Below are 19282 nucleotides of genomic sequence, written 5' to 3'. Positions count from 1 at the left end.
TATTTTAATTGACTTTTATCCTCCTTTTGAAGGGTAAGGGTACTTTCACACTTGCGGCAGAGAGATCCGGCAAGTAGTTCAGTCGCCGGAACTGCCTGCCGGATCAGGCAAAACGTATGCCAACTGATGGCATTAGTAAGACTGATCAGGATCCTGATCAGTCTTAAAAATGCCTGATCAGTCGAAAAAATGCATTGAAATGCCGGATCCGTTTTGCCGGATGACACCGGAATTTATTTTTTTCACCTTTTTTTCAGTCTGCGCATGCGCAGACCGGAAGGACGGATCCAGCATTCTGAATGCCGGATCCGGCACTAATACATTCCTATGGGAAAAAATGCCGGATCCGGCATTCAAGCAAGTCTTCCGTTTTTTTGCCGGAGATAAAACCGTAGCATGCTACGGTTTTATCTTTTGCCTGATCAGTCAAAACGACTGAACTGAAAACATCCTAATGCATCCTGAACAGATTACTCTCCATTCAGAATGCATGGGGAGATGACTGATCAGTTCTTTTCCGGTATAGAGCCCCTGTGACGGAACCCTATGCCGGAAAAGAAAAACGCAAGTGTGAAAGTACCCTAACCCATTGGGAAAAGATTGAGATTTTACAGTTGTCGGTTTAAGGGTGTATTTACAGATTTTATTAGGTTTTGTTGCAGTATTGATAATAATGGCAAACATTGCAGCAATTCTCAATGTCAGTCAGCTGTCTCATCTCAATACACTCAGTTAGGGCTCATGCACACGAATGTATTGTCTTTCAGTGTCTGGATCCGCAAAAAAAAACAGAACACTCATTTTTTTTTTTATTTCTGCAGACCCATTGAAAAGAACATGTCCTATTATTGTCCGTATTAGTATTACGGACAATTATAGGACTGTTTTATTAGGGGCCAGCTGTTCCGTAAAATACGGAATGCACATGGAAGTCATCCGTATTTTTTTGCGGACCACAAAATACATACGGTCATGTGCATGAGCCCTTATGCAAAGAAAGAATACCAGAGGACCCGCTACCATGAACAGTAGGGGAAGGTAAAAAAAGAAGTGAACTGGTAATCGATACAGCATTCATTTCTTTCGGTTTATTCTCAAAACATTGTGGTCAGATGGTGTTTTTTTTCCACAAAGGTTTAGTCATTTTGTAGGCTTGACTATTAGTAGGAAGATGCAAGATGAAAAGATCAGCCGCACTCACCATCCGTGTTCACACTTTTATTGCAGGGTACATTCCAGGGGCAGACTCACATGGAGCATCAATATACAGCGACAGGCGTTTCGCGGTGTGACCGCTTCTTCCGGCCGTTTGATCCACTCTGAGAATCGTGCGTGCGCTGACTTTTAGCGTCATCTGGGGGAGGGTTCAGCCGACCCATCACTCAATGACCCTTGACGCTGCAACAGCGGCGCACGCACAAGACACAGGTACATGGACACATTGTACAAATGTGTCTCTTTGTGAAATATATTATTCACTGTAGGGAATTAGTAGCGGATTTTGTACCCAGCTCATCGCGTATGGGTGTATAGATATTATTCCTTCCATACATGCCAGCCTTTTGTCACTTCTTTATAACTCTTTTGTATTTATGCTATTACTGTTTTTAAATTTTGCACAAATGTGTCCATGTACCCGTGTCTCGTGCGATTCTCAGAGTGGATCAAACAGCTGGAAGAAGCGGTCACACCGCAAAATGGCCGTCGCTGTATATTGATGCTCCATGTGAGTCTGCCCCTGGAATGTACCCTGCAATAAAAGTGTGAACACGGATGGTGAGTGCAGCTGATCTTTTCATCTTGCATCTTGTTACAAATCTGTTTAAGCCTTGCACCCCGCTTTCCTGGATGGTCGGAGGAGGCCAGGACTGGGTTCCCTGGTAATTCAGGTGGGAGGACGGTGCCCTTAGTACCTCTCGTTATATTTATGTTGACCATTAGTAGGACCACAAGTCGCATAAACGCCTCTAATTTTTACAGTGGAACTGTGTGTGGAAGATCCATAGCTTTTACAGCAGCGAAGTGGATGAGATTCACAAATTACATCCACATGCTGCAGAAAGTGCTCACATCTACATCTGAATATGCACATAACGTGAGGTGTGGATTTTAAATCCACGGCATGTCAGTTTATCTTGTGGAAGTCTGCTGTGCATTTCACCTTATGAAATGCAGAGGGTGCAATCCGAAGAAAATATGCAGCATTTACACAATGAAAGCTGAAGCAAAATCTGCACAATTTGGTGTGGATTTCCTCCACTGCAGATTTCAGCGAGATATGCTTTGCATATTGCACAAACATGGTGTGACAAGAGATCTCTCCACAGCAGGGGTACACAACCTTAGGGCTTGTTCACATGGCCATTGTGCGGCCTTTCCGGGCATTGGGGACTGCAATTTGCGGTCCCCAATGCACGGGCAACATCTGTCAGACTGCCGGGACAATCCAGACCTATTCAACTTGAATAGGTCCGTGTTCATCTGTATCTCAAAAAATAAAAAATAGAACATGTTTTATTTTTTTGCAGTGCGGAGGCACGGCCAGAAACACCATGGAAGCACTCCGTAGGGCTTCTGTGGGGTTCCGATCTGTGCTTCCATTCTGCATCTCCGTGATTACAGACCCATTCAAGCCCTTAGTTTGAGGGCCGCATTGTCAAATTGCTCTATATTAAAGGGGCCAAAAAAAAAGCTATTGATGCTAGTTTGCATCGGCCCATTACACAGGCTGATACAAAGTGAATAATGCTCCCTCATTTAGTTATATTGATAAATCAGCAGCACTGATTACACAGGGAGATATGCTGATGATTATCTCACAGCTTTCCTGATAAAATATGCTAATTAGTCAACAAACAAGTGATCAGCGGCACAGTTATACAGGCAGTTATTAGGAATGAGCGTTCCTATGAACATTTGTTCCCAGTGATTGGCCAAGTATTGTGCAGCGTAATAGGGACTTAAAGGATTTCCCAGTAAAAAATGATTTTATAAAAACAGGTTCCTGCAGCATGGCCCCTGAAACAGAAGATTTATACTTGACTGCACCCCGCCACTCCAGTCCTCTGCGCTGCCCCCATCTTCCAGCCCCCCTGCTGTTTACATCTGCCTGGCTGAGGGCAGTCACATGCCTGGCTGAGGGCAGTCACAAAGCACCAGCCAATTACTGGATCCACCGGTGATGTGGCCACAAACAGAATTTCACTGCTGAAGCCAGTCATTGGCTGGGTCAGTGTATGCGACCATGCCCATAGCCAGCTAGATGTAAACAGCATGGGGACTGCAGGGGCAGTGTGGAGCAGACAAGTATGAATCTTCTGTTTCAGGGGTATGATCGTGTTGGGCGATTTACCAGTATATACAGTGGTAAAAAGAAATGGCGATATCACCATTTCCTAATTACTTTTGTGACATCATGCCCACTTCTGCTATGAGGCAGGGGGCAGCAATTTGCCGTGGCGCATGGGAGCTTCAGTCCAACCTCATAGACTTCAGGCCTGGCGGTCTAACGCCTATGAGGCAGACATCATGCTTTCAGACGGGCGTTGCGGGAAAAGGTGCGGGTGCGTTACGGGAACACCCACGATTTTTCCGCGCAAGTGCAAAAGATTGTAATGCGTTTTGCACTCGCGTGAGAAAAATCGCGCATGTTTGGTACCCGAACTTCGGGCTTGGGATCGGTGTTCTGTAGATTGTATTATTTTCCCTTATAACATGGTTATAAGGGAAAATAATAGCATTCCGAATACAGAATGCATAGTAAAATAGCGCTGGAGGGGTTAAATTTTTTTTAACTCACCTTAGTCCACTTGCTCGCGCAGCCCGGCATCTCTTGTCTCCTTTGCTGAACAGGACCTGTGGTGACGTCACTCCGGTCACCACATGATCCATCACATGATCTTTTACCATGGTGATGGATCATGTGATGACTGGAGTGATGTCACCACAGGTCCTGTTCAGCAAAGGAGACAGAAGAGATGCCGGGCTGCGCGAGCAAGTGGACTAAGGCGAGTTAAATTATTTTTTAACCCCTCCAGCGCCATTTTACTATGCATTCTGTATTCAGAATGCTATTATTTTCCCTTATAACCATGTTATAAGAGGAAATAATAATGATCGGGTCTCCATCCCGATTGTCTCCTAGCAACCGTGCGTGAAAATCGCACCGCATCCGCACTTTCTTGCGGATGCTTGCGTTTTTCACGCAAACCCATTCACTTCTATGGGGCCTGTGTTGCGTGAAAAACGCAGACTATAGAGCATGCTGCGATTTTCACGCAACGCACAAGTGATGCGTGAAAAATCACTGCTCATGTGAACAGCCCCATAGAAGTGAATGGGTCGGTATTCAGTGCGGGTGCAATGCGTTCAACTCACGCATCGCATCCGCGCGGAATACTCGCCCATGTGAAAGGGGCCTAACGGTTACAGAGCATAATAAAGCAATATAATGCTATGTGACCCGGTTAGTGCTGGGAGGTCAGGCCGGGAGCTGCGCTGCGGACTCACAGAGTGACAAACTCATCTGCAAGGGACCCAAGCCTGATATAGATCTCATTACTGACAGCTCTCACTACATGCGCTCTCTTCTGAAAACAGCCTGAAGTCTGGAACACATAGACATCACCAGACGCTGGGTTTCATCCCTGGTGATGCTCTGCCAGGGCTCTACTGCAACGGTCTTCAGTTCCTGCTTGTTCTTGGGACATTTTCCCTTCAGTTTTGTCTTTAGCAAGTGAAATGCATGCTCAATCGGATTCAGGTCTGGTGATTGACTTGGCCATTGCATAACATTCCACTTCTTTCCCTTAAACCTCTTTGGTTGCTTTTGCAGTATGCTTTGGGTCATTGTCCATCTGCACTATGAAGCTCCGTCTAATGAGTTCTGAAGCATTTGGCTGAATATGAGCAGATAATATTGCCTGAAACACTTCAGAATTCATCCTGCTGCTTTTGTCAGCAGTCACATCATCAATAAATACAAGAGAACCAGTTCCATTGGCAGCCATACATGCCCACGCCATGACACTACCACCACCATGCTTCACCGATGAGGTGGTATGCTTAGGATCATGAGCAGTTCCTTTCCTTCTCCATACTCTTCTCTTCCTATCACTCTGGTACAAGTTGATCTTGGTCTCATCTGTCCATAGGATGTTGTTCCAGAACTGTGAAGGCCTTTTTTAGATGTCGTTTGGAAAACTCTAATCTGGCCTTACTGTTTGAGGCTCACCAATGGTTTTACATCTTGTGGTGAGCCCTCTGTGTTCACTCTGGTGAAGTCTCCTCTTGATTGTTGACTTTGACACACATACACCTACCTCCTGGAGAGTGTTCTTGATCTGGCCAACTGTTGTGAAGGGCGTTTTCTTCACCAGGGAAAGAATTCTTCGGTCATCCAACTCAGTTGTTTTCCGGTGTTGCTGAGCTCACCGGTGCGTTCCTTCTTTTTAAGGATGTTCCAAACAGTTGTTTTGGCCACGCCTAATGTTTTTGCTGTCACTCTGAGGCTAAGTTCACACGAACGTGTGTGATCCGTGGCCGTATTGCAGCCCGCAAATCGCGGGCCGCAATACACGGCCACAGTTCCGTGTGAATTCCACATCACGGATGCGGACCCATTCACTTCAATGTATGCGGACCGCAAATCCGGAATCGCGGAACGGCCGCACGGGACGGGACCGCTTGGAAGCACTACAGAGTGCCTCCGTGGGGTTACGTCCCGTACTTCCGTTCCGCAAAAAGATAGGACTTGTTCTATCTTTTAGTGGAACGGGTGGATCGTGGACCCATTAAAGTGAATGGGTCCGCGATCGATGCGGCTGACCTACGGCCGGCGATCGTGCATTGCGGCCCGCTATTTGCGGGCCGCAGCACAGTCACGGGTCACACACGTTCGTGTGAACTCGGCCTGATGGGTAGGTTTTGTTTTTTCAGCCCAACGATGGCTTGCTTCACTGATCGTGACAGCTCTTTGTTGCTGTCAACTCTCAAGATGAGATCCAGATTCCAAATGCAAATAGCACACTTGAAATGAACTCTGGACCTTTTATCTGCTCATTGTAGGGGCTCATGCACACAACAGTATTTTGCGTTCAGTATACTGGCAGTTTTTTTAGTTCAGTATGCGGTACATATACTGAACCATTCATTTCAATGGTTCAACAAAAAAAACTGAAGTGTCTCTGTGTGCATTCCGTTTCAGTATTTCCGTACCGTGAAAAGATAGAACATGTCCTATTCTTGTCCGCAAATCACAGTGCTTGGCTCCCTTCAAGTCAATGGATCCGCAAAAAAAAAAATAAAAAATTTAAAATACGGAAATGCATCCGTATCCGTTCTGTTTTTGCTGAACCATCTATTGAAAAAGTTATGCCCAGCCCAATTTTTTCTATGTAATTACTGTATACGGCATACGGAAAGGAAACAAACAAAACGGAACGGATCCGTAAAAAAACGGACCGCAAAACACTGAAAAAGCCATACTGTAGTGTGCATGAGCTCTAATAGGGATAATGAGGGAATAATCACTCTGAATAGGCCCTTATAAAGACCCTCGGGCTATATACCAAAAAGAACTGACGGTCTGTTGCCGGAAAATCCCTGTAGGGGTCCTACCTCAAATTTTTTAAACAATAACTATTAATGCCATTAAAAGACCAAATGTTAAAACTATCAGGCTATTACGGGGAAATTGGCGATGCACTTATCAATAACGGAGCCTTGCATGAGTTGGCAATAGTACTATATGGCAGCTGCTCCCTGCTGTACACGTGACCTCAATAGGCCTACCAGTTTTTCTGATGCCCATGTATTGAGCTATTACTGCATTGCTGGAAGTCCCTGGAAGTGTTCAATAGAGAGGAGCTTCTGCTTCCTGCTGTTGATATTCCTGACCTACGGCAGCGGAGAGGTGGAGCACGCATGCATGATGCTTCGCTAATGTCAGGAGCACAGTGCAGCGCGCAAAGAAGATGGACGAGCTGTGGAGCAGCGCCCCTACAGGAGAGGCAAGTATTTTATTTTACTGGCGCTGGGGACTTATGGCTAGGAGTTGGAGATGGTGGCACCGGGGGGGGGGGGGGGGGGACGACACAACGTTGATGCACTGGGGGGAGCGCTGCCTGATGGCAGGGGGGGGGGGGGGGGGGGGGGGGGGGTGTCTGATGAGTTTTTATAAAGGAAAGCGCTCTTTTAGTTTTTTGTTATTAGAGTATTCGATAGAAGAATTGATAGCTGCATCCCTAATCGTTATTGTAATAAATTTCTTAATATTTTTGTTACCGCCCAACCCTAGCTTATGCTGCAGGAACTTGTTTAAAATTTTTTTTTCACAGAAAACCCCTTTGTGTGGGGACATTTGCTTCCATCCTGCCTTCTCCTCCACTGCAGAGGACGCCTCTCACTGGTTATTACCGTCTCCTGCCCCCCAGTTATAGGTGTCCTGTAATAACCAGTAAGCACATTCCTTTACTAGTGGGGAAAACACTTGATTAACCCGTTAATGACCCGGCCTGAAAAGGCTTTAATGACTAGACACTTTCGTGCTTTAGCACACATGGTGGTTCAAATGGTTGTAACTTTTTTGTTAGACTACCAAAATGATTTTTGCAACATTTTTATTTGACACATAGGGCTTTTTAATACTTTTAACTTATTTTCTCTTTTTTTGTTTTATTTGGGGGGAACTGACATAGAAAAATGTGCAAAACATTAAAATTTTAAACTATAGCTTCTCAAACCGATTCCAAAATAAATTATTAAAATTAGGTCCTTATTTTGTGTCATTAATTTTTTTTATATAATACCTATAGTTTCATTGTGGCAGTTTTGGTTGGTGTGGGTGTTTTTGTGAATGCTATGCACCTTTTTTTGCGTTTTGCTAGTGTTTTCTTCATGGCATTTTCCCTAATGTGAAAATGCCCCAAAAAAAGCGCAAGCGTAAACATATCTATATCCTCTGGATAGCTCATCAGTGTCAGATTTGGTGGATATCCAACATGTGACAACCCTACTGCTAAGCTGTTTTGGCAGCTGATGAAGACCTGTCCATTGTGTAATGGCTGTGTTGGCGTACTGCAGCCTCATCTGAATGGAGCAGTGGTCACAAGTGTGTGCTGTCAGCTCAGTTCAACAGATACTTGACTATTGGAGATAGCAGAGTACAAGCACTTTGCCATTACCAGCATTCCTAGAGAGTTGGGGCTTATGCACACAGCAGTTACCCAGGCCATTCCAGTTTTGCAGCCCGCAAACAGCGGGTCTGCAATATGCGGGCACCGGCCATGTGCACCCCGCATCACAGATGTAGACCCATTCCCTTCCGTGGGATTTCTCTTCTTGGCGCAAAAAAATGTGAACATATTTAAAAAATTTTTGCGGTGCGGACGGATCACGGACCCATTCAAATTGAATGGGTCTGGATCCATCTGCGGAATCCACACGGATGTTGTCCGTGCACAGGGGGACCACAAATTGCTGTCACCAATGCACGGAATGGCTGAGTGACAGCCGTGTGCATGAGCCCTTATACAGAGAGCAGCAGGGTACATTCATGACCGCTGTACAATTCAAATGGCTGGAGCTTGCAAAAAGGCATGTGGTTCCCGACAACACAACGTTATTCAGATAAATGGAACAGATTTTCAGTCGCAGAAATTTTCTACAACAAAATCTGCCACGTCTGAAGGCACCCTTCAGACTTGTTCAAGTTTTCCACTGTCAGCACATGTACCCATTGATTTAGACACGCAGTACTTTAGTCCGTGATGCAGCCAAACACGCCCATTATAGTCTATGGGGGGAAAAAAAAACACAGATCCTTCATGGACGAAACTGATTTTTTTTTATTTCTTTTTTACGGACACCAAACTATGAACAAGGACTTGGAAAATACCATTGCTTAAATATTTTGTGTCACTACATGCCAAGAGCCATAACTTTTTACTGTTCAGTCCACAGACCTGTGTTAGGGCTCACTTGTTGCAGGTCTAGCTGTAGTTTTCTTTTGCAACATACTGGGATACATACTTTTAGAATGCCTTTTACTCAGTTTTTTGTTAGGCAGGAGTAACAAAACCAGTAATTCTGGCATTTTTTCTGACAGTTCAGTTTGTGAATTAATTTACCACTGCAACTTTTTGAAAAAGGTTACAAAAAGTATTAAGGCTCTTTCACACGAGCAGATCCCGTGCGGGTAATCCACTGCGTGAAAGAGCCAAGCCCCGTTCCAGACAGCAGAGACACGGAGCATTAACATGATTGACAATGCTCCGTGCCTGACCTTTTTAATATAAAACCACACTGACAACTTTATCTCACTTGGACGGTTCAAAGAAAGTAGCACAGCAGCATATCCAGTGTGACTTTTATTGGGGACCAGAGTGCACACACAAATAAGACATTTCGGCTACGCAGTAGCCTGTCTCAAGTACTTGAGAAAGACTACTGTGTAGCCGAAACAACGTATTTGTGTGTACACTGCTACTTTCTTTGAACCGCCTAGGTCCATGGGACGGCGTTGGATTGGCTGTCCCTCCACGGCTGGAGCATTCCATACAGGCCAGAAGGTCCATTTTTGTGCTGCTCTACAACTACTTTTATTACAACTTTATCTCACTGTGATTTTGTAGTAAAAACATCAGAGAGGCACGGAGCATTATTTATCATGTTAATGCTCCGTGTCTCTGCTGTCTAGAACGGGGCTTGGCTCTTTCACACAGCGGATTACCCGCACGGGATCTGCTCGTGTGAAAAAGCCCTTACTCAGTTTAAGGATACACCAAATTTAACAAAACATGTGACATTTGATAAATTTGGTGCAAAATACACCCGGCAGAGACGCAAAATGTGAGGCACATTTACCAAGACTGGCTTTTTACAGTGGTCTTAATTTTCCCCCTGCACAGCTGTTAAATTCATCCAATTTATGACTAGGCCTGCACCTCATCTTCAATGAGGTGCATCTGCGGCAGTCCTTATGCCTAGCGTAAAAACGACACCAGCCTCAGGCTGGCGTAGTTTGATAACATTGGTGTAAATTTGTTGGGTCTGGAGTCCCGGCCACTGCACAGCCCTGACACGTCCCCACCCACTCAGTTTTTGCTCCTATTTTTGTGTGTATTTTATGGATTTTGGGCTTACTTTCCTTTCTAATTGTATTTATTGTTGCTTTTGCGCCTTGTATAAGATGTTGCATAGTATCTGCATATGCCTTAGATTCCCCATCTCTTTTAGGGCTAGACAGGACAGTTTTGTTAATGGAGTAGTCAGATTTATAAATGGGCAACTTTTTAAAGTATAAATGTGATCTGTTTTTATTTGCAAAACCCCGCCAGCTTCTTGCTGGCGTATGCAGTTGTGATTAGTCCTTTGTTTGCTACTCTTGTTGAAGTTGAAAAAAATAGCAGAAGCGCCTTTCTTTTAGAATGTACCAATGCAACTGATGGACTTCATTCCTGCTGAGTGACCAGCGCTGTCAGTGGGCTCTTTCCCTGTACTTCAGCTGCGCTGAGTAATAAACCAGGGGCCAGGAGCAATGCCTATGTGAGCGGTAAGCACTTACTATAGGCTAGTGATGAGCAAAGCGAGCTTCGGATCCTAGATCGCTAGCCGCTTCGCTCAAAACTTCGGATTAATGCTGTACTGAGATCCATCTCCATACTCTAATGAGCCGAAGTAAGTTATTTGCGAAGTAAAGTTCAGTTTCAAGTTTTAAATTGGTGTTCCACTTTAAAAAAAAAAAAAAAATAGAAATAATATCAAACTACCAAAGTTATTCAACGAAGTCCCGCACGATTTCCCGAATAACTTACTACGGATAAATCATCTGAAGTTCGCTTTGGTCAACACCATTTATTACCGTCCCTATAGAAGAGCTTCCCCCCGCCTCCCTTTAAGGGAACTTTCACACTAGCATTTTTGTTTTCCAGTATTGAGTTCCATCACAGGAGCTCAATACCGGGGGGGGGAAAAATAAAAAAAATAAAAAATAAAAAACTGATCAGTTTTATCCTAATGCATTCTGAATGGAGAGCATTCCGTTCAGGATGCATCAGTTCAGTCCCTCTTACATTTTTTGGACGGAGAAAATACCGCAGCATGCTGCAGTTTTATCTCTGGCCAAAAATACTGATCACTTGCTGGAATGCCGGATCCGGCATTAATTTACATTGAAGTGTATTAGTGCCGGATACCACATTAAGTGTTCCGGCAAAACAGATCCGGCTTTCCCGTCTGAGCATGCACAACCTTTAAAAATGAAAAAAAAAAAATAATAATAAATTTAATACAGGTTCCGTTTTTCCGGATGACACCAGAGACACGGATCCGGTATTTGAATGCATTTGTCAGACGGATCCACATCCGGATCAGTCTGACAAATGCCATCAGTTTGCGTCCATATTGACGGATCCAGCAGGCAGTTCCGGCGAAGGAACTGCCTGCCAGAATCCTCTGCCGCAAGTGAAAAGTAACCTAAATGCAGGGTTTCTCAACTCCGGTCCTTGGGACCAACCCATCAGTCATGTTTTCAGGAGTTCCTTAGTATTGAGCAGGTGATATAATCAGTGTCCATTCATCAGGACTTACCACAGGTATTCATTCTGTGGGATATTCTCAAATCCTGACCAGTAGGAGGGTCCCGAGGACCGGAGTTGAGAAACCCTGCTCTAATGCCTGTAGTGAGCACTTACCGCTCACACAGGCATTGCGCTCGGCAGCTAGTTCATTACTCAACGCATCAGGAGTACAGTGTCACGGCTGTTTGTGAGCAACAAGAGTATACACAGTAAAAAGAGCTACTGACCGGACCCAAACTAGGGAGGATAAAGGGTGACCCCTGTCAGACCCTCAAAGCTCTCCCTATGCTGTTAAAGCACATGCCCGGATCCAAATGGCGGAACGAGGCATGCCCGCGTACCTAAGACTGATGACCACTGTAACCCCTACAATAGTGGAAGGGGCACGGCCACCGGTGCCCGGCTCAGTATATGGAGGGAACCGTGGCCACCTCAGATCCAGTCAGAAAATAACCAGGTACACAACAATGTCTGCACACTTAGCTGAAGGAGCTGCAGCCGCAGAGAAGACGGATCCAAGGACAGGCTGGCAATATCCGGAGTGCTTGCTGCAGCAGAACACAGGTCCAGTGAACTGATAGCTACAAGTGAAGATACTCAAGCAAGAGCTACAACTGAAATGAGAAATATAATCCACGCCCTACAATAGGAGGAGGGGTGATTTAAAGGCAGGGAAATCAACCGCAGGAGGAACAGCTGGGAGGAAGGAAACCGAAAGTAAAGACTTCATCACAGGGGCGGAGAAACAGAGCAGTGAGAACTCCTCCAAGCTCTAGTAGTGACATCACAGGGGTGGAGAAACAGAGCTGTGAGAACGTCTCAAAGCTCTGGTAGTGACATACAGGGGGAGAGCCCACTGACAGTGCTGGTCAGTGAGCAGGAAGAAAGTAAAGATATTTATTATTACTGTAAAAAAAAAAAAAAAAAAAAAATATATAACTTGATACCAAACCAGAGTTCCGTATCAAGGTTTTTTACAGTAATTCACAAAGTAGTAACTTCGGCTCAGAGCCGATACATTAATACCGTACGGAGCTCCTGCTCCATACAGCATTACAAATTTTTATGCAAATTAACTTCAAATAAAGCATTCAAAGTAGATTCACTCATCCCTAGTTTTCTCCTTCAAAAAAAAAATTATAATAATTTTACATAAATACAGTATGTTTGAAAAATGTTCCCTATGCTTGTCTCTAACCATTTTGAAATGTTATACAAAATAAAAAAAAGTTACATGTACCAGCAATGTCTGCTATTTTGTTAGTTTATTATGCGACTTTTGGATGACATTTGCAGCTTTTTGAAGAAAACTGCGGGTTTTCGAAGCATCAGATCAGGGACTTTCAAAAGCCACAACAGACATATATAAGACCAAGAAAATACGACACCTGAAAATAATCACAAGAGAATGGCAACTGATTTTTTTAGCACAAATAGGAAAAACAGATACTTTAAAAGTAAACGTGGTGCAAAAAAAAAGGTGAGAAATTGTACCCACGATAAACGTGCCCCCATCTGTCCTTTTGCCAACTATTTATCAAAAGTCTCATAGCACTTCATAAATGAGACTAGGTGTATTGTCATTAGGGCTCATGCACACAGTCGTTATGGTTTTCTTCATTTTTGCGGATTGGATGCGGACCCATTCACTCCAACAGGGCTGCAAAAGATGTGGACAGCACGTTGTTACAGACAAGGATTGGACAGTAATATAGAGGGTAGGATGTTCCGTTCTGCAAAACGTGGAACACACAAGGCCAGCATCTGATCTGTGGACCGCAAAAATGGCAATGGCCGTGTGTATGGGTCCTTACTCTGACCTCTAGTGGCTCATATTAAAAAAAATACTGCTCTAATTAATATGTGCATGAAAATGTGGCACCAAGTGAGCTAAAAGTGGTGCCACTCACCAGTCAAAACAGAGGCAGAAATGTACACCGGCCCTGGACAGGAGCAGAGTATAAATTAGACTGTTTTTGAGACCAAATCAGGTGCAAAATAAGGCACACCTACATAAATAGGGTTGAAAAAGTTAGAAAACTTCTGAATTAGTCAAAAGTCCAAATAGGCAGACAAGGCACAAATGCCTCCAAAACAGGCACGGTTTCACTAGTAAACGTGGTTAAAAAAAAACATGACGCCTAAAAACAAGCGCAGACACTATAGTAAATGTGCCCCAATGTAGCCGGTCAGGAATTGGAGGAGATAAATGCCCGGTCATGAACTGGTTAATATAGTTTTTATGATTTACTATACAGCAAATTCTCACAATCACCTACCCTTTTCTGTCTGACAAGCAGTGCCCCTGCCTCTGTGAGCCCGCTGAGCAATACATCGTTTGTCCTCACAACCAGGCCGAATAACCCTGGACAAGGACTGGAGTTGTCTTGCAGCTATTTATCTATTAAACCGACTCCCAGAATGCACCTGGATGTGAATGCTATTACCAATAATGCTAGCATAGCAATGCACAAAGCCTCGCTGTTCTGGCCCGCACAGCTTAATACATCTACCCGGCTTATTGACAATCATCAGATTCTAATTCTGTAGTTTCACAATCAGTTGTTATTTCCACAGCAAGGTACTGCCCGCAATCAGGTTTCCGTTTAACCCCTTAAGGCCCCTTTCACATGAACAATACAGATTGTGTCCGGATCTGTTCAGGAAAAAACGGACACACTGCACGGACACGTACGGAAAACTTGCTCATGTGAATGGGGCCTAAGTCATCAGCAAAACATGGTTTAGGCCTCTTTCACACAAGTTTTCCATACGGGTGCGATGCGTAATTTGAACACATTGTACGCGCACTGAATCCTGACCGATTCATTTCTATGGGTCTGTGTATATGGGCGTTGTTTTTCATGCATCATGTCTGCGTTACGTGAAAATCGCAGCATGTTCTATATTCTGCATTTTTCACATAGATGTAAAAAGGGGCTTCCGTAAAAAACGCATTGCATCCAGATGCAAAGCGTTTTTCACTGATGGCTGCTAGGAAGGATGTAGTTTCTAAGGCCTCATGCACACGGCCGCTGCCTGGACATGGCCGTATTGCGGCCCGCAAACAGCGGGTCTGCAATATGTGGACACCGGCCATGTGCTCCCCACATCACGAATGCAGACCCATTCACTTGAATGGGTCCGCAATCCGGAGCTGCAGTGCGAAATGGAGGCATGGAAAAACGTATCAAAACTGATTGCACCTGCGTGTAAAAAACTGAACACAATCACAGACAAAACTGAGTGCACTTGCATGTAAAACCTTCAGTTTTTTCCTGAACAGATCCGGACCTCTTTCACACAAGCGTTACAGATTGGCTCAGGATGCGTTCAGGGTGCGTTCAAAGACACTCAAACCATTTTGCAAGCAAGTTCAGTCAGTTTTGTCTGCGATTGCGTTCAGTTGTTCAGTTTTTTCCGTGCGGGTGCAATGCGTTTTGATTCGTTTTTTACGTGCGTGAAAAAAAAAAACCTGAAGGTTTACAAACAACATCTCCTAGCAACCATCATTGAAAAACACATTGCATCTGGACCGCATTCAGATTACATCTGGATGCAATGCATTTTTCACTGAAGCCCCATTCACTACTATGGGGCCAGGGCTGCGTGAAAAACGTAGAATATAGAACATGCTGCTCACGCAACGCAGAAATGATGCGTGAAAAACAACGCTCATGTACACAGACCCATTAAAATGATCTTGTTACATAGATGAAGCTTGGAGATCTCTTTCACACGAGCGAGTTTTCCGTGAAGTGAATGCATAATTCACTTCACGGAAAACTCGCTCGTGTGAAAGAGATCTCCATGCTTCATCTATGTAACAAGATCAGAGGATTAGGAACTACCGTATTTTTCGCCCCATAAGACGCATTTTTCCCCTGCGTCTTATGTAAGCGTTCATTAATACCGGAGGAGCAGGAAGCGGTAAAGGCTCTGTACTCACCGCTTCCTGGTCCTCAGCTGTGAAGGCTGCACACAGAGCGCCCTCACGCTGTGCCCATCAGATCACAGCACAGCCGACAGCAGGAGGAAGAGGATCGCGATGTAGGTGAGGAGCTGCGGCGTCTAGGAGCAGGAGAGGTAAGTGTTTTTTTATTTTTATAAAACATGAGGCTGCTGGGGGCATAATGGCTGATGAGAGGCATAATGGGGGCTGAGAGGCATAATGGTGATAAGAGGCATAATGGTGATAAGAGGCATAATGGCTGATCATGGGGGCTGAGAGGCATAATGGTGATAAGAGGCATAATGGTGATAAGAGGCATAATGGCTGATCATGGGGGCTGAGAGGCATAATGGTGATAAGAGGCATAATGGTGATAAGAGGCATAATGGCTGATTGTGGGGGCTGAGAGGAATAATGGTGATGAAAGTCATAAGGGCTGATATGGAGGCTGATATGGGGGTGATGGGACCGTCAGCTGAGGTCTGATTAACATTGGCGGTCTGACTTGAGGTAAAATGAAAAATATTTTTTTCTTACTGTCCTCCTCTAAAACCATCTTATGGGGCGAAAAATACGTATATAGAAGCCTATATTATGCCTATGTAATTGCAGCCTGTGTTCACACCCAGGGCTGCCAACCTAATTTTTTCTTTAAGGCTGTGTTCACATATGCTCTTTGAACTCCAGCAGTCTGCTCTGTCGGAGAAAGAAACTGCTGGAGTTCTCTGTGTACCTGTAATGGGATCCAGCCACTTTCTGGCAAATATGGCGGCTGGACAAAAAATGCTGTGTATAGTATTTTTTGTCCACCTGAAAGCAGGCATGTGCGCTGGATACAGTGAATTCTGGCAGTCTGTTTGAGCAGATGTTTAAACCGTACATGTGAACCCAGCCTTAGGCCACCGGCCCACACTGCAGAATACATGCGTTTTTCCCCCGCATGGATTCCCGCAGCATATTACAGTACCTGAAAACGTGTATGAGATTACACTAATCGTATGCACGCTTGCTGCATGGATTTCCAAATAAATAGCATGCCAATTATGTTAGTGGTTTTACCTGCCGATTTTACCATTTTCAATTTAAGGCCTCATGCACACGAACGTTTTTTTTTTCGTTTACGTTCCGTTTCTTGCATTCCGTATATGGAACCATTCATTTCAATAGGTCCACAAAAAAAACTGAATGTACTTCGTATGCATTCCGTTTCCGTATTTCTATTCCGTTCAATGATAGAACATGTCCTATTATTGTCCGCATAACGGACAAGGATAGTACTGTTCTATTAGGGGCCAGATGTTCCGTTCCGCAAAAAACGGAATGCACACCGATGTCATCCATATTTTTTGCGTATCCGTTTTTTGCAGACCGCAAAACACTGAAAAAGCTATACGGTCGTGTGCAATAGGCCTAAGGGTGAGATCTGCGGCAAAACCGCATCAAATCTGCAAAAGACGTAATTAGACATTGCAGATTTTGGTGCGGATATGCTGCAGAAATGCACATAAATCAGCATGGAAATTAAGATCTTCTGTGCAGGTGGCATTAGTGCTTTTTCAGACGAGTGTGTCCTGTGCAGGAATCACGCTCCATGTGTGAGAGTGATTCCCCATTATGGAACTGCTCATTTCTCAGGAGTGTACAGCCATAGCCGCTTTGTGGTCTGCAAATTGAAGATCCGCAAAACACAGATACCGATCGTGTGCGTTCTGCATTTTGTGGAATGGGATGTCCGTAATACGGAAAGGATAGGACATGTTCTATTTTTTGCTGTAGAACGGACATACAGATGCAGACAGCAAACGGTCTGAAGTGTGCACGAGCCCTTATAATTTATAATGCTGTGTGCGTCTGCGTGACTTTACTTCTACAGAATAAGGGCTCATGCACACGACTGTTGGGTGTTTTGTGGTCCATAAATTGAAGATCCGCAAAACACGGATACCAACCGTGTGCATTCAGCATTTTAAAAAACGGAAGGGCCGGCCCCTAATAGAACAGTCCTATCCTTGTCTGTAATGCCGACAATAATAGGACATTTTTTGCAGCCCCATTAAAGCGAATAGTTCCGAATACGGGCTGCAAAAAAAAATATGATCACGAGCCCTTATACTGACAGCGTTATGTCACTATAATTCAGTAGATACAGGTCATGCAGAGACACATAGCATTATAAATCAGTATAGGGGTCCTTGCACACGACCGTATTCCCATCCGAGACATACGGTCCGTGAGCAGGCCATATGTCCCGGAGCGGCATTTGATTGTGCGCACGGGAGCGCACAGCATCATAGGTTACTATGATGCTGTGCGCATCGGGCCGCCGCGGGGCTATTGTCCTGCACTCATAAGATCATATGAGTACAGGACAATAGTCCCACGGGCGGCCCGATGCGCACAGCATCATAGTAACCTATGATCAATGCCGCTCCGGGACATATGGCCCGATCACGGACAAGTATGTCTCAGAGGGCATACGGTCGTGTGCAAAGGCCCTAATGCTGTGGGCTCCTGAGAAACAAGCAGTGTCCATAACGGGCAATCATGCTCACACATGGAGTGTGATTCCGGCACAGGACACGCTTGTCTGAAACAGGCCTTAGGGCTTGTTCACATCAACGTTATGGATTCCTTCATTGTTTTCCGTTATAAAGGGAAATAACGGAATCCATAAGACGGAAGCCTTTAAGTTTTGATCCTTCATAATACAAGTCTATGGCCGGCATAACAGATCCGTCCTGGATTCCATTATGCAGGACTCCAGTCCTGCATAAGAGAAACCAGACGGATCCATTATGCTTGCTTCCCCATTCTATTATGACGGAAAGCAAAATGGAATGCCTTTTAAAAGCTTCTGTTTTGCATTCTGTCATAATACAAGTCTATGGGCAGCATAACGGATCCGTCCTGGTTTCCGTTATGCAGGACTGGACTCCTGCATAATGGAAACCAGGACGCATCCGTTATGCTGCCCATAGACTTTTATTATGAAGGATCAAAACGGAATTCCTCTTAAAGGCTTCCATTTTGACTTCCGTCTTATGGATTCCGTTATTTTCTGTCATAACCATGTTATAATGGAAAACAATGACGGAATCCATAACGGTGATGTGAACAAGCCCTTATTCCTACCAGCTTATCCCAAAAGACACAGGAGGTAATTTACAAAGACCGGCTTTTCACACGGGTCTTTATTTCACCCATGCGCTGCCAGAGGATTTGCCTAATTTATGACAAGGTGTGCACCTCCGGCAGTCAGTGCGCCTGAATAAAAACTACTCCAGCCCCTGACTGTAGTAGTTTTTTACTCCTCTGAAAACAGAAGTAAAAAACAGTAAAACTGCCAGAGTCCCGGCCTGACTCCCCCCACTCTCAAGTGGTGGAGGACCGTGTAAAAACGCCTGAGCGACAAAATATTATCGCACAGGCATTTGAGAAGTTGCAAGGAGTCTTGCTAGATTTGTGTTTGGATAACAAACAATTTTTTACAGACACATTGGAAAACTGTAATAAATCATGGAGATCATGAGTAAGAGCTCTTTCACACTTGTGTTGTTGTGTTCCGGCATAGAGTTCCGTCGTCGGGGCTCTATGCCTGAAGAATCCTGATCAGGATTATCCCAATGCATTCTGAATGGAGAGAAATCCGTTCAGGATGCTTCAGGATGCCTTCAGTTCCGGAACGGAACGTTTTTTGGCCGGAGAAAATACTGCAGCATGCTGCGCTTTTTGCTCCAGCCAAAAATCCTGA

At 44.6% G+C, this 19282-nt stretch overlaps 1 protein-coding gene across 1 annotated transcript in view; it reads right to left on the bottom strand.

Annotated features, from left to right (window-relative positions):
* LOC120994969 (putative helicase MOV-10) overlaps positions 1–19282 on the bottom strand; it is a 265367-nt gene that overhangs the window by 158836 nt on the left and 87249 nt on the right. The gene's annotated exons all lie outside the window — the stretch shown is intronic.

Source organism: Bufo bufo, chromosome 3 (genome assembly GCF_905171765.1).
Source record: "Bufo bufo chromosome 3, aBufBuf1.1, whole genome shotgun sequence".
Lineage (NCBI taxonomy): Eukaryota > Metazoa > Chordata > Amphibia > Anura > Bufonidae > Bufo > Bufo bufo.
The sequence above is the reverse complement of the archived record's forward strand: the minus strand, read 5'-3'. Positions and strand labels throughout refer to the sequence as shown.